The sequence below is a fragment of the Lutra lutra genome, chromosome 15, assembly GCF_902655055.1.
Source record: "Lutra lutra chromosome 15, mLutLut1.2, whole genome shotgun sequence".
Lineage (NCBI taxonomy): Eukaryota > Metazoa > Chordata > Mammalia > Carnivora > Mustelidae > Lutra > Lutra lutra.
Genome location: NC_062292.1, coordinates 28,784,336 through 28,797,627, shown reverse-complemented (window position 1 = coordinate 28,797,627; position 13,292 = coordinate 28,784,336). Strand labels below are relative to the sequence as shown.

Sequence of the window (13,292 nt, the reverse complement as noted above, 5' to 3'; positions counted from 1 at the left end):
TGTGTATAAACTATGCACAGAATCCAAATTTCCATGTTTGTGAAAAGTAATAAAGCTGAGGCTCAAGGAATGGCAAACTGCAACGCCTGGTTTCATTACCTTGAATACTTCAGTGGCTATTTTTTTCTGAAATGCCTTATGTTGTGATGAATGCCACCAGAGTTTTGCTAATTATTCCCTAAGGCACCTACGCCTCCTTCACTGGGAATAAATTTACAAAGTTGAATCATTACAATTAAAAACAGCAACAATAACACTTCTAAAGCAAAGATAATAGACTGAATACAGCACTACACAGTGCTGAGCACTGCACAGCTAATGTCAAATCTGAAGGTAAGGGGGTCAGAGTGAGACAAGGGAGGATCTAGAAGAGGGGAGTACCTGTGACAGCCACCACCAAAGGCCTTCATCCTTCATGCAAATTTGGCCCAAGTCCTATCAGTAAATACACAACTGAAATCTCACAGAGAACCCATCCCTACCACGCTGCTTCTCTCAATCATCAGTGAAGGCTGGGACATCCTGGACACGGGGTCAGAACTTGGGGTCCTTATTTCCTCAATCATATTCATGATCTTCTCGGGCACGTTGGCAGCATCACCACAGGTTTCCTGCCACCAGGGCAGCTTGGAATTGAGTAATTCTGCAGACTGTGAATCAGAGAGAAACACAACAAAACACAAACGTGTACTGTTCAAAGAGCTGAGAAAAGTCACGTCAAATATTAGTGGTAATGTTTTACTGACTTACCAACCAGAAGTGTGAGAGCTCTGTGTCAAATTCAATGAGCACTTAGCCGTCTATGAGCTGTGCTATTTGTGTTGTGTTGAGCTGTTTATTTGCTGCAAGAGCTGTGGGCCCCTGTTCTACATGAGCTTGCCCTCTCCCTCAGTGTGAGGACAGAGTTGAAGACTGATGCAGAACAAGCTCAAACATGAAAAGGGAAGGGCTGAGCAATCTTATTAAGCCCTGTTTTCCCGAGTGGTCCCAGAAATGCCAATCAGTGCTTTCTTCCTCCCACTCCTAACAGAGGGCAAAACCCTCGCCCCAAACAACCTATGGCCTCAGACTATAGCCCTGACATGCCGACTGCTTGGGCCTACTTTGTCCAAGAAGCCACTGAAAGGACTGGGATGCTGGAGTCAGAAAAAGGGAAGGCACAGAAGTGATTTTCAGAAAGGTGAAGAGACTTCCGGTGGAGAAAAGAAGTGGACTTCCTTCATGCTAAAAAGCATAACTGGGATCCAAGGTTAAGCGTAAGAGTCTGCCACCAACTAGAGCTCTCTGCAAATAGGCCAGATTGCCTTGTGACATAGTGAGTACCCCATCACTGGCAAGGCTAGGCCACAGGAAGAGCTTCAGGGTCACTTGACTTATGACCCTGCCCCAACAGGATACCCTCACCATGGAAACAGACACTGCTGAACTGAGTACAAACTGATCCTCTAATACTGCAAGTCTTTCCTTTCCTGTAACAATGTTAGATCTTAGGGCTTTCGATTTAGTAGACGAATGGTCCTTCAAGTTGCAAAAACTTTATGGGATGTGTAACATATGACCTATGCATACATATAAGGCCAAGTTGTTCCCCCTGAAAAAGAGGAAGTTGCCTTATTTTCAAGCTCTTACAAAGCTTCTACCATGGAGCACTCTCTAAATTATTATAAATAACAATAAATATTTGACTTCACTCAATGCCAGTTTTAGATGCTTATACAGGCCCAATAAAATTTATAATTAAAAAAAAAGGAAAGGAAATTAACATATATTTTGTAATGATTCCTAGAGGTAAAACCTCACACTTATATGTGCTGGAAGGAGGTCAGTAAAGCCAGCTCCATAGGTGATGAGATCACGAGGAAACACCTTGAAGAGGAATGAAAAAGGAACCACAACTGCCCTGATATTGTGAATGGGTCTGTGGCTGGGACAGAACTTCCAGGGATACCTCTCTGCATGAACTCCCAAGGTGAACACTCAAACTACCCAGGTCGGGTGGGCCTGGGACCCACTGGGACTCATCCCATGGCTCTGGTGAAGGCACTGAGCTGGGGATGCATCAGAAAGAGTCTGAGAGGGGTGCCTGGGTGGCTCAGTGGGTTAAGCGCTGCCTTCGGCTCAGGTCATGATCTTGGGGTCTTCGGATCGAGCCCCACATCGGGCTCTCTGCTCGGCGGGGAGCCTGCTTCCTCCTCTCTCTCTGCCTGCCTCTCTGCCTGCTTGTGATCTCTCTCTGTCAAATAAATAAATAAGATCTTAAAAAAAAAAAAAAAGAGTCTGAGAAAAGCTGACTCAGAGGTGAGAAAAGAAAAAAAGTACTGATTCTTGATCATTAAGCATTATTTAATGAAAGATTTTAAATATGGATATACTACTAAATTAATCTTATAAGCAATATTTAACCATTTCATCCCCATTTCTGAAAGTTTACATAACCAAGTGGGCCAAGAGGTGTTTCTCTGGCATCTCTTCTCATCCGCAAACTAGGCCCACCGCTTTACATTGAGGCACATGTGGAAGGTGAGGCATTCCAAGGGCATTTGAATATGAAATTGAATTATTAATAATTACAAAACACTATCACAAACCCACCTGTAAATGATAATAATGTAAGTGATTTGCAAAGCTACAGTGTTTGTCGACCAGAAAGCAGAAGCGCCTTTTCTCTTCAAGTAGAGCTTCTTTGCAACCATCTGCAATAAATTTCTGGATTTCACTCTGGCGAGATGTAATGGTTTCTGTATACTAGGAAAATAAATAATAATTATACAAGTATGTCATGAGGAATGAAAGCTGAACAGCCAAACATTTATCTTGTACCGTCTTTACACTTAACAAAGTTGTAAACTGACCTGAGCAGGTATCATCATTCTCATTAAGATCCCTGACTCATGTGTGGAAGGATGTTGCCAAAGGGCCTTACATTCTGAGCAGGGCAATCTGCACAAAATATTACTTCATACTTCAGGGATAAGATTGTGTTCTACTGGAAAATCAAGGGCTTTGAAACCAGAAAGTTCAAATTTAAACCCTAGTTCTAATTAACAACTATGTGACTTGGTCTAAGCCCCATTTTCTTCATCTGTAACATGGAAGAGTAATGCTAATCATGGAACATCTCTTACCAATACCCCTCGCCACCCCTGAATCAGGAGAAAATGCCAGTGTTTTTAGGATGCTACTAATTATTCTTAACTCTGGAAAACTCTGTAGCCTTCAGCTCACACCAAGTCAAAAATGCTCCTTTTTAACCTCAACAACAGCACAGCAGTGAGTGAATGTATAGTATAGTACAGTGTAGGTTGACTGAGCTAAGTAAGCAGCCCTGTAAATTGTACAAATTGTCAACAACAAAATAGAATAGTGCTGAAAAGTTCACCTCAATTTCTTTGTGTTTGTATCTGAGTGCATTTCATCCTCCTTGACTTTTCCTTCTGATCTTCAACTCAGCTTGAGATTTCTGTTTGGCATCTTTTGAGAGTTGCCTGTAAGTTAAACGTTGTGCTGATTTGAGTGCAGCACCATCCCAGCTGTTGGGCAGTTACACTGGCTAACATTTCCACTGGGCGTCGCCCTGCACACCCTCACCTCACACTGCTCCCTCCCTTCAACATGTAGCTTTGTCTGACCTAAACTCCCCTATTCATACAAGGGGCTACTGACCCCAAGGGCAGCTCTTAGAAGACAAGAATGTCTTGTCTTTTATTCCTTGTTTTCTCAAATTTTTTAGGACACTGAGTGTTAAGTGCTTTGGTGAATAAATAAATAATATTAACTCACATGCTCCTGTTTTATGACTTATAATTTTTAAAAAAAGAATGAACAAGTACAAGCACTTCAGATTATTTTGGGTGCTGTGTAGCAGTGTTTTGGGAGCTTCACAGTCCTGGGTTAGAATTCTGGTGAAATCCTTCACTTCCTGTGTGATCTCAGCAACTACTTAATTTCTCTAAAATTCATGTTTTCCCTTTAATCTGTACAGTGAGGATAAGAGTAGCTACATTATGGAGTTTCTGTAGGGATAAAGATCTCATAATGTATGGAAAATGCTTGCCATTACATCCCCCTCAGCTATTGTCCACGGTCCTGCCGCCTTCCTCCAGAGTACACAGAGCACACGCACACAGAAGCAGTGGGGTGATTTCAGGGTAACTACACTGCTTACTACCATGTGGGGTCTTGGTGAGAAGGGGATTTTGAATGCCAAGGAAAACAGCTATTTCATAGCATATAAGGGAGATGGCAAGAGCCATGTGACAGGGCTGGAGGGTCAGGCAGAAGGAGAAAACTGCTGGAGTCATCAATACCAGGTGATAGGCAAGGGACACCATACAGGAGCAGTCTCTGACGAATGGACCTGGGGGTCCCAGGGAGACTTAGGTGATGTTCTCCCACCCACGTCTCACATCCTGAAGTGCTGGTTTGTGAAAGCAACAGCTGCACTCATACAGATGTAGATGTTGTCCCCATATACATGTTCTTTGAAAACAATGCTTTGGAGAAGCAGGAGGATTCCTTGCAATATTTTCCTCTCTGCTTTTTAATAAAGATCTCAGGTGTTAAAGCAAACAGGGCACCCAGCTCCAAGAGACCTTTTCAGTTTCATGCACCTGTGTATATACTCAACACTAAGCTCTGTCCATGTTCTCTGCTGCTGGATAAACAGTGAGAGAAAGTTCTCCTCTGGCTCAGAGATCAGGCAAGTACAGCCTCCGGAACACCAGGCCCCTATGCCCATACCCACCTCCAACCATGGAAGTAGAGAAAACCGTGTACTCACATTCATGTATTTTCCATCAAGTTCCATCTTCTTCTCCAGCTCATGTATAATCTCTTTATGGAATTTTTTAAACTGTTAACAAAGGAGATTAAAAACTCATACCAGATTGAGACATTAAGCAACATGAAGTTTAGAAATAAAATACATTTTATTTTTATAAGTACATGAATAGTTTATATACATTTTCATCAAGACTCTCATTGAGTTTCTTGTGGGTACTTAAAATCTCTATGAGAACATGGCCTGTGAATAAAACCACATGTTAAGGGGAAAAGTCACTGTGTGGATTTTGTAAAGATATTAAATAAAGTAAAATAATGGAATGAAGCACAATCTACCACTGCCCTCTGGTGCCTGGAAGCATCAGGCCCTGTGGCATGTCGGAAACACGGACTGTGTGCCTGTGGCAGGGTTGGTGCCAGAGGGGCACAGGCCCTAGGAAAGTTACTCTACAACACCCTTCATCCAAAGAATGCCAACTTTGTCTTCAAATTCACATCATGCTTTCTATATTTTCCTTAAGCTGAATCTTATTTATCTGATTTAATTTTTAAATTATGCAAGATTATCATGGTCATTATTGTAACTATAAGAACAAATGACTTATTTTTATCTAATCCCCAGAATAATCTGATTATTTGTCAGGCATAAAAGATAAAGGTTACTTTTTCTCATATTAGTTCTTGTATCATTTTGGAAAATATTAATACCATGGGAAAATGCAGCAAAGACAGTGCTCTGCCTCACATCTCCAGGGACTACATCCATTCTTTGAAACAAGTACAGCCACATGGAAAATGTTCCAGAACTGAGCATTACTCCAAAAGTAGCAAGACAACCACTAGATTGCAAAGTGCCCCTCTGGCAGTTTGAGGCAGTGTGATGCATCTCTGCTACTAAATTCTGATAAAATGAACAAGAGCCTCTCCCTGTTCACTTACCTGTAGGAACCAAACAGGTCTGATATCTAAGAACTGGAAAAAAACAGAATCATTTTGAATAAACACCAGACCATAGTGAACAATAACAAAATATGTTGGGTAGATCTTCCCACAGTTGGTAGGAATTCCTTGGGAAAACTGAAAGGCTGCAGATGAAGGAGAACTAAAATTAAGACTGTGGTAGATACAGAGAAAGAGAAAGAATACCAACGAGACTATGACTTCAGCAATCACCTTTACACAAATGATACTACAGTGCCCTGTTTTAGAAAGTATTAGGACGTGATTCTTGGGGCGCCTGGGTGGCTCAGTTGTTAAGCGTCTGCCTTCAGTTCAGGTCATGATCCCAGGGTCCTAGGATTGAGCCTGTATCGGTCTCCCTGCTCATCGGGAAGCCTACTTCCTCTCCCACTCCCCCTGCCTGTGTTCCTCCTCTCACTCTCTGTCAAATAAATATAAATCTAAAAAAAAATAATAATAAAGACACGTGACTCTCAAATGGCCACTCTAGTCCCCCTATTCCATCTTCAGACTAAGAAATTCAGCCCCTTCCTGAACATGTCCAACTGGATGTCTCATTAGGTAACTCACATTCAACAAGTCTAAAAGTGAATTCACCCCAGAGTCTCCAATCCCAGATCTTGGCTGCTAGCTCACAGCCAGTCACATGGGGTTGACACTTTACCCATATGTCACACTCAATGACAAAGACTCATTCCCTTGTGCATATGTGTCATCACTTAGGCCAGCCTATAGGGTGAAATCACACCCCTTACTCACCTTGGTTCCTTGGGCAACAAATGTGCCAGCCCTTCCCTCCCTGGGAGAGAATGTATGTAGGAATGACTTGTGACGTCTCTGTGGGCCCAATCATCTGTTCCATGAGGGGTGGGGGAAGAGTATCCCTAATCTGCCCCCCACCAATGCATTCAAACCTACCACTTGGACCTCTTAGGTCTTGCCCCTCAAGCTCTTATCATTTCTCTTGACTCCCAGCTTATACTCTTCCAAACCCTCTTCCTCAGGGGTGCCAGGGATCCCTGAAAACCAACTCTATCAGATCATTCCCCCAGCCTCCATAGTGTCCAAGATAAACCCAACTCCTCAGCATAAAGTCCACTGTGAACAATGCTGCTTAAAATAACCACGGCATGGTGGGGACAGAGACTATGCTCATGAGATTATATAATTACAGGTATAGTACTGGAGATATAGAGTTGGGAATTCAAGTCCCACCAAGTGAGAAAGGCTTGGTAAATACCACAGGCTTCCCACTGACATCCAGTAGGGACATGCACTGGGAGTAAGACTAAATCATAGGACTAAGGGCAATACCAAAATAGAAACACCAGAAAAAATCTACAATCAAGCCTCTACAAATCAGAGTTATCCACCAGTAATTTCACTGCCTACCAGAATAAAACATCACAATCTTAAGAGGAAGATACCAAGTCTCTACACATTTTATCACAATATTCAGCATAGGAAAAAAAAAAATCAGGAGAGAGGGTGAATGGCAAACCTACAAACTCTGAACTTTTAGTGGGTTTTTTTAATTCCAAAATATATTATTTTATAATTATAATAAAAATAAAAATTTAATAAAAATTTATTTAATATAATTTGTAATATAGTATGAATTGTGTAGTATAAGTTGATATAATTTTTTTCCTTTTATAACTGGTTCACTTAGTACCATGTCCTCAAGTTTCATCCATTTTACAGAATGTGTCAGAATTTCCTTTCTTTTTAAAACTGAATAATATCCATGTATGGATATTCCAGATTTTATTTATTCATTCATCACTTGGGAAAAAATGTTGATGGACACCTGAGTTCTTTCTACCTCTTGGCTATTGTGAGTAATGCTGCTATAAAAACATGGGTGTGCAGATATCTCTTCAGGACTTTCTTTTTATTTTTATTTATTTATATTTTGTTAGAGATTTTATTTACTTTTTTGACACAGAGGGAGAGACAGAGAGAGCAAGAGCACAAGCAGGGAGTAGGAGCAGAGGGAAAGGGAGAAGCAGACTCCTTACTGAGCAGGGAGCCCAAAGAGGGACTACATCCCAGGACCCTGAGATCATGACCTGAGCAGAAGGCAGATGCTTAAACCACTGAACCACCCAGGCACCCAAGACTTTCTTTTTATTTTTTTGAATTTAAGTATAATTAATATACAATGTTACATTAAATTGATAAAAAAAATTTTTTAAAGATTTTATTTATTTATTTGACAGAGAGATCACAAGTAGCCAGAAAGGCAGGCAGAGAGAGAGGAGGATGCAGGCTCCCTGCTGAGCAGAGAGCCCGATGCGGGCCTCGATCCCAGGACCCTGGGATCATGACCTGAGCTGAAGGCAGAGGCTTTAACCCACTGAGCCACCCAGGCGCCCGTAAATTGATAAAAATTTTAAATAATTCCAGAACTATTTTAGATCTATCATAGATTGAGAAAATATATAAACATGTTAAGGTTATTGGGAGCCAATGTTCACACACATATCCAAAATATGTAAGTGTATATGCTTATTTTTATATGTCCAAGTGTATATATGCATATATATGTATATACATAGGTCTGTTTTTGTGTATATTTATGTTTATAATATACACTATATGTGTGTATATTTCCTAGCTGTTTGCTGGAAAGACCAAGATGATACCTCAATAGCAATGAGCACATCTAATATTAAAATTTTACCTTCTAATATCATTCCCCACTATAAAAGGAAGTATCATTCCTCAGAAAAAAATGGCCATTGATTTCACAACTGAGAAGAGACAAGATGAGCCTGGAACATACTATTATGCAAGAAAGTGAGGAAGTATACAAGAATAAATGAATGAATGAATGAGTGAACAAAGGGATGAGAGTGAGCCTGAAGGAGCTCCTACTGGCCAAATACAGGAAAGTTTGAGCACCAAAGTAATTAAGACAGTAATAAGTTATAAAACATTGAAAAAAATCTTGGAATCCACAGGTCCACAACAATAAATAGATAAAGAGGCAAGAAAGCAGGGTTCCTGCTAAAAATAAAATGCCAAGTGCCAACTGGTAAACATGGAGGGAACGTTAAGTGTTAGAAAATCATCACTCAGCAACAAGCAAGCACTGGCCCCAGGCAAAATTCATTAATAGATACTAAATCTAAGGAACAAATATTAATGAGGAATAAGATATTTGCATAGTCTGAAAGTGTTCCCCCCTAGATAGCTTATTAGTAGCAGTAGTAGAAAAAAAATATTAACTTTACAGTGGAGAGATGAGACAAACTCTTCACTGGGCAATCAAAATTAGTGTCACAAATGAGAGGCAGATGAACACTTTATGCCCAGATTTGATACTACAGGACACAAAATGACTTAGCATTCTAGCCAAGAATGTACACCTAGATCTAATCACAAAGACATGGCATTTCAGAGGTAATATCTTGTGTTCCTGATCATTCATCCCCTTTTAGGGTTTCTGATACAGGTTCTTTTCCTACCAATTCTTCAGCCAGTATTAAATTTATTTATTTATTTATTTATTTATTTATTTTTGAAGAAGAATAAAATGATTTCATCTTCCTTTGGTGGTCAATCCCGTGCTGGTTGATGAAGAAGTATGTTGAATTCTCTGAGCCAAACAGAAGTTGTAGCTACAAACCTAAACATTTCTTCCCTCTTGGAGAGGAGTGGAGTCCCTTTAGACACAGAACAAATGAACTTTTATATATTGGTCTAGAATAGATTGCGCAAAGGACATTGTTCTTTTGTAATAAAAGGCCAGGAGCTACGGCTGATCTCTTAGCAACAGAACACAAGATGTTTAGGAAGAAGAACTCGTGAAGATAAAAGGCTGGTCAAGGAGGCTGGAAAAGAATGGGGTGCTGTGAAAGCAAAAAGACTGGAAGCATTTTCAGAGAGTGGGGTGCTCTGGACTGTAATCACCCACAGACAACTCAAGGGGAACAAAGATTTGGGCAAAGGTCAGAGCATCTGCAGAAGATGGAATGGTTTCAGACAAGCCTCTGGTAAGTTCCTTCACCTCCTCTCTCCAGGTAACCTCAAGGATCATTTATACTCTCAGCTGTATGGTGATAACTAGAATATCTACTTCACAGGGTTGGTGAGTATAGTGCCTTCCTGTGCTCTGAAGAGAAATAATGGCTGGTAAGGTGTGTGCATCCAGACATGAGTAGCAAATCTGTTCAATAAAGCATGATACCCAACAACAGACCCATATGGCTTTCTTTTTGGGTGAGTACTTGTTTTCTGGAAATAAAGTCCACATACAAGGCATCAACTTAGAACTAGTTACTGCATTTGTTTCTATACATACACACCCCTATATATTCTTTCAAATACTTTAATATGCTTAAAATGTTTCAGACTTAAACATCTTAAACTTAAATTAACTCAAATTAAAACTTACCAAAAAAGACAAATGGACACCTACCTCTCCTAAACTGAGCTCAGTGCTCCTCTTATGTTTCTTCCCCCATTCCTAGGGTCCCCAAAAGAGAAACTGTCCATCTGCTATTATCAAAAAAAGAACACACAGTATACTCTACTTTCCTCCACCTGAGTTTTAAATACTGACAATCTATAGCTAAATTGTAACAGGAATGACCCATTAGAGAACAGACACATGTGACCGACCACTGTTGGTTAGAAATAATCTGCTGAGGGTACTTCTGGTTTCTGCTCCAAACATGTAAAAAGCTTGGAAATCATCAGTCTCTTACTCACATCAAGAAACAAGCTAAACAAATAGAAAAACAACAGTGCTTCTTAGATTCATTAGAGAATTAAGTTCACAGGTAAAGATCTGCCCCAAAAACCAGAGATAGGCAATATGGAGAATCCTAGTTTACTGGCAGCAGAAACCAATGCAGGGCCAGTACCGCTAGAAACTTTTCAACGGTAACTGATGGTTGTTGGAGGCTCATCCTGGAGCAGCTTGAGTTAAAAACTCCAGGGTGCTCAGTCTTACAGGGGAGTCTCACACTTTCATGATTATTACTGCTAGAAGTCCCCACGAGTTCTTACTATGAAGACTGGAGAAAATACCCCTGGGGCTTCTGGCAGGAGAGGGGGAAAATAACCACTTTGAAATCTGCCCAGTGTTGCTTTGTTCTTGTTTTGTCCTGTACAAGGAAGGCTAGCCCTGAAGAGAAACTGTTTTACTAAAGCATTATCTGACCTGAGGAAGGACAATTAGCTAAATCCAGGCCTCTAGCCTTCCTGTCTCAAGTAAGTAAGGGGGGTGGGGGAGGGAATGAAGGCTAAGAAACTCTTCTGAAGGTCATATCCCAGGCACTTTGACTCACTAAAAATTAAGAACACCCCACAGAACAAAAAATGGAGATTTAAATCTAAGATTATAGAATTATCCCCCTCCTCAATTACTTTACTATTTATATCACCCAACAATAGGGTTTATATCTGACTTCATTTGGAAGGATTTCTGAAAGAAACCTAAAGACAAAAGGTGATAGAGGGAAATAAAAACAAGGACATCAGAGGAAAACTGAAGTCAGGTTCTTCCAGAGAAAATCATATAGGCCAGAAACTTGGATCACCATATAGAAATGAAAAAGAACAAAAGAAGCCTCATTTCAAAGGGAGTCAATAAGCCCTGAAGGGGGAGTTCTGCACACCAACACTTGTACCACCTAAAGACCTCAGCAGGAAAAAAGCAGTATATCTGCATTTCCCAACAGGAAGCAGCTTACTATTGGGTCCCCAACGTTGGGTCCCCCAATAATGGGTCTGTGATTAAGGGAGCGAGACTGATACAAAGCGAAGGTCAAGCAAAGCTTTATTTCGCGCCAAGCATCTAGAATCAAACCCCAGCCGGGGCCACGCCTCTTACAGAGAGCGCGACCCCTCCCTGCCTCACTGACTAACTTTTATAGAGCAAAGGCCATGTGGTTAGGCCTGGCCACACACAGGTGGCCAATGAGATTATAACACACAGAGAAAGCTGCACAGTCATGCTAGGTCACACATAAGTGACCAATTGAATTACAATTTACCCTATAGTAGACATTTGCACTAGCCTATCACCTTGGTGAGAACTGGCCCCCAAAAGGCAGGGCCCACACTCCTTGGTAGCTAGGGAGACAGTCTGCGTGCTTTACTGATTAGACGTCTCCACCTGACCCAATTCATCCCTGCATTGGGCTGTTATCTCTACCTGACCTGACCCACCCTTGTATTTGGGCTTTGTTATCTCTACCTGACCTGACCCACCCTTGTATTTGGGCTTTGTTCCCCAGGACTGGTTTCCCAGACTTGCTTTTAAATAAGTTCCCCTGGTGGGCGGGGCGGGGATGGGGTGGGGTGTCAATTTAAGTTTTACGCATAAACAACAAAATGGCTGTTCAACTGAGGTGGGGCCGCTCTGGCTAAATAGGCCCTTACACTTACCAACCCAGGAAGAGAGAAAAATGTCCTCCAGCCCAGCAAGAGCTCAGCCATGAGAATTCCCCACAACCCTGAACTCTCTCCCTCCTCCAGTAGGCTTTCATTCCACACAGCCCTAACTTCCTCCTTTCCTCTATAAAAGCAAGCTCCCCTCCTTTGTTTTCTGCACTTCCCTATAGTTTGTTACAGTTTGTACACCCCAAATTGCAATTCTCAAATAAACTAATTTTGCTGGTCCACTAGCTGGCTATTTTACTTTTAAGGTTGACAGAAATGAAGAGCATTAAGGAATAAATGAAGATAATTAAATCTTGTATTTCTTATTCTTAATTAATATAACAGATAACTCTTTATTCAAAGTAATAATAACAACAACGTGTGGAGTGGTTCAAGCTTGTGGATTAAGTCCAATGAATGACAACAGTGCTACAGAGGGCAGGAGGGAGGAATAGTAATGCTCTGCCACAAGGAACCTGTGCCCCCATGAAGTATATGGTGGAATCTGAAAGTGAACCTAGAATGGTTGTAAATATATACTACCAAACCTGAGGGCAACCACTAGAAAAACTATTTTAAGTATAATCAATATGTTAAGAGAGGAAAGACAATAGAACATAAAATGCTCAATTAAAACCAGAAAGGGCAGAAAATGGAGACGATTTTTTAAAAAGAAAATGAACAAGCACAAAGAATACAAAACAATTACAAGTGTGGTGATATTAATCCAATCATGTCACTAATTTTAAATATAAATGGCTTAAATGTACCAATTAAAAGACCAGCAAAAGAGACAAAACCCAAATATATTCTGTTTACGAAAAAGCCACTTTTAAATATAAAGAAACATATAATATCAAGAGTAAAGGGATGGAGAAGATATGCTAAGCTAACACTAATCCCAAAAGAAAGATAAAATAGCTATAGTAATTTCATTAAGAGCAGACTTCACAAGACCAAAAATTATCCAGGATAAAGAGGGGCGTAACACTGGAATAAAGGAGTCAATTCTCCCAGAAGCCATAGCAATACTTCATGTGTACATGCCCCTGAGAGAAAGCTGAAATGCCCGAGGAAACAGATGAACCAACCGTACTGGCTAGAGACTTCAGTACTCTCTCTCAGTAACTGACAGATCCAGCCAGCAGAATAAC

The 13,292-nt window shown here is 40.8% G+C and overlaps 1 long non-coding RNA gene across 1 annotated transcript; it reads right to left on the bottom strand.

Moving 5' to 3' along the window:
- Window positions 1-523: 523 nt before the first annotated feature.
- Window positions 524-3,568, bottom strand: LOC125085963 (uncharacterized). The gene is made up of 3 exons (XR_007123057.1): window positions 3,380-3,568; window positions 2,593-2,745; window positions 524-650 (listed from the first exon to the last, which is right to left on the bottom strand). It is a non-coding gene; the product is annotated as an uncharacterized LOC125085963 (long non-coding RNA).
- Between the last annotated feature and the right edge of the window lie 9,724 nt (window positions 3,569-13,292).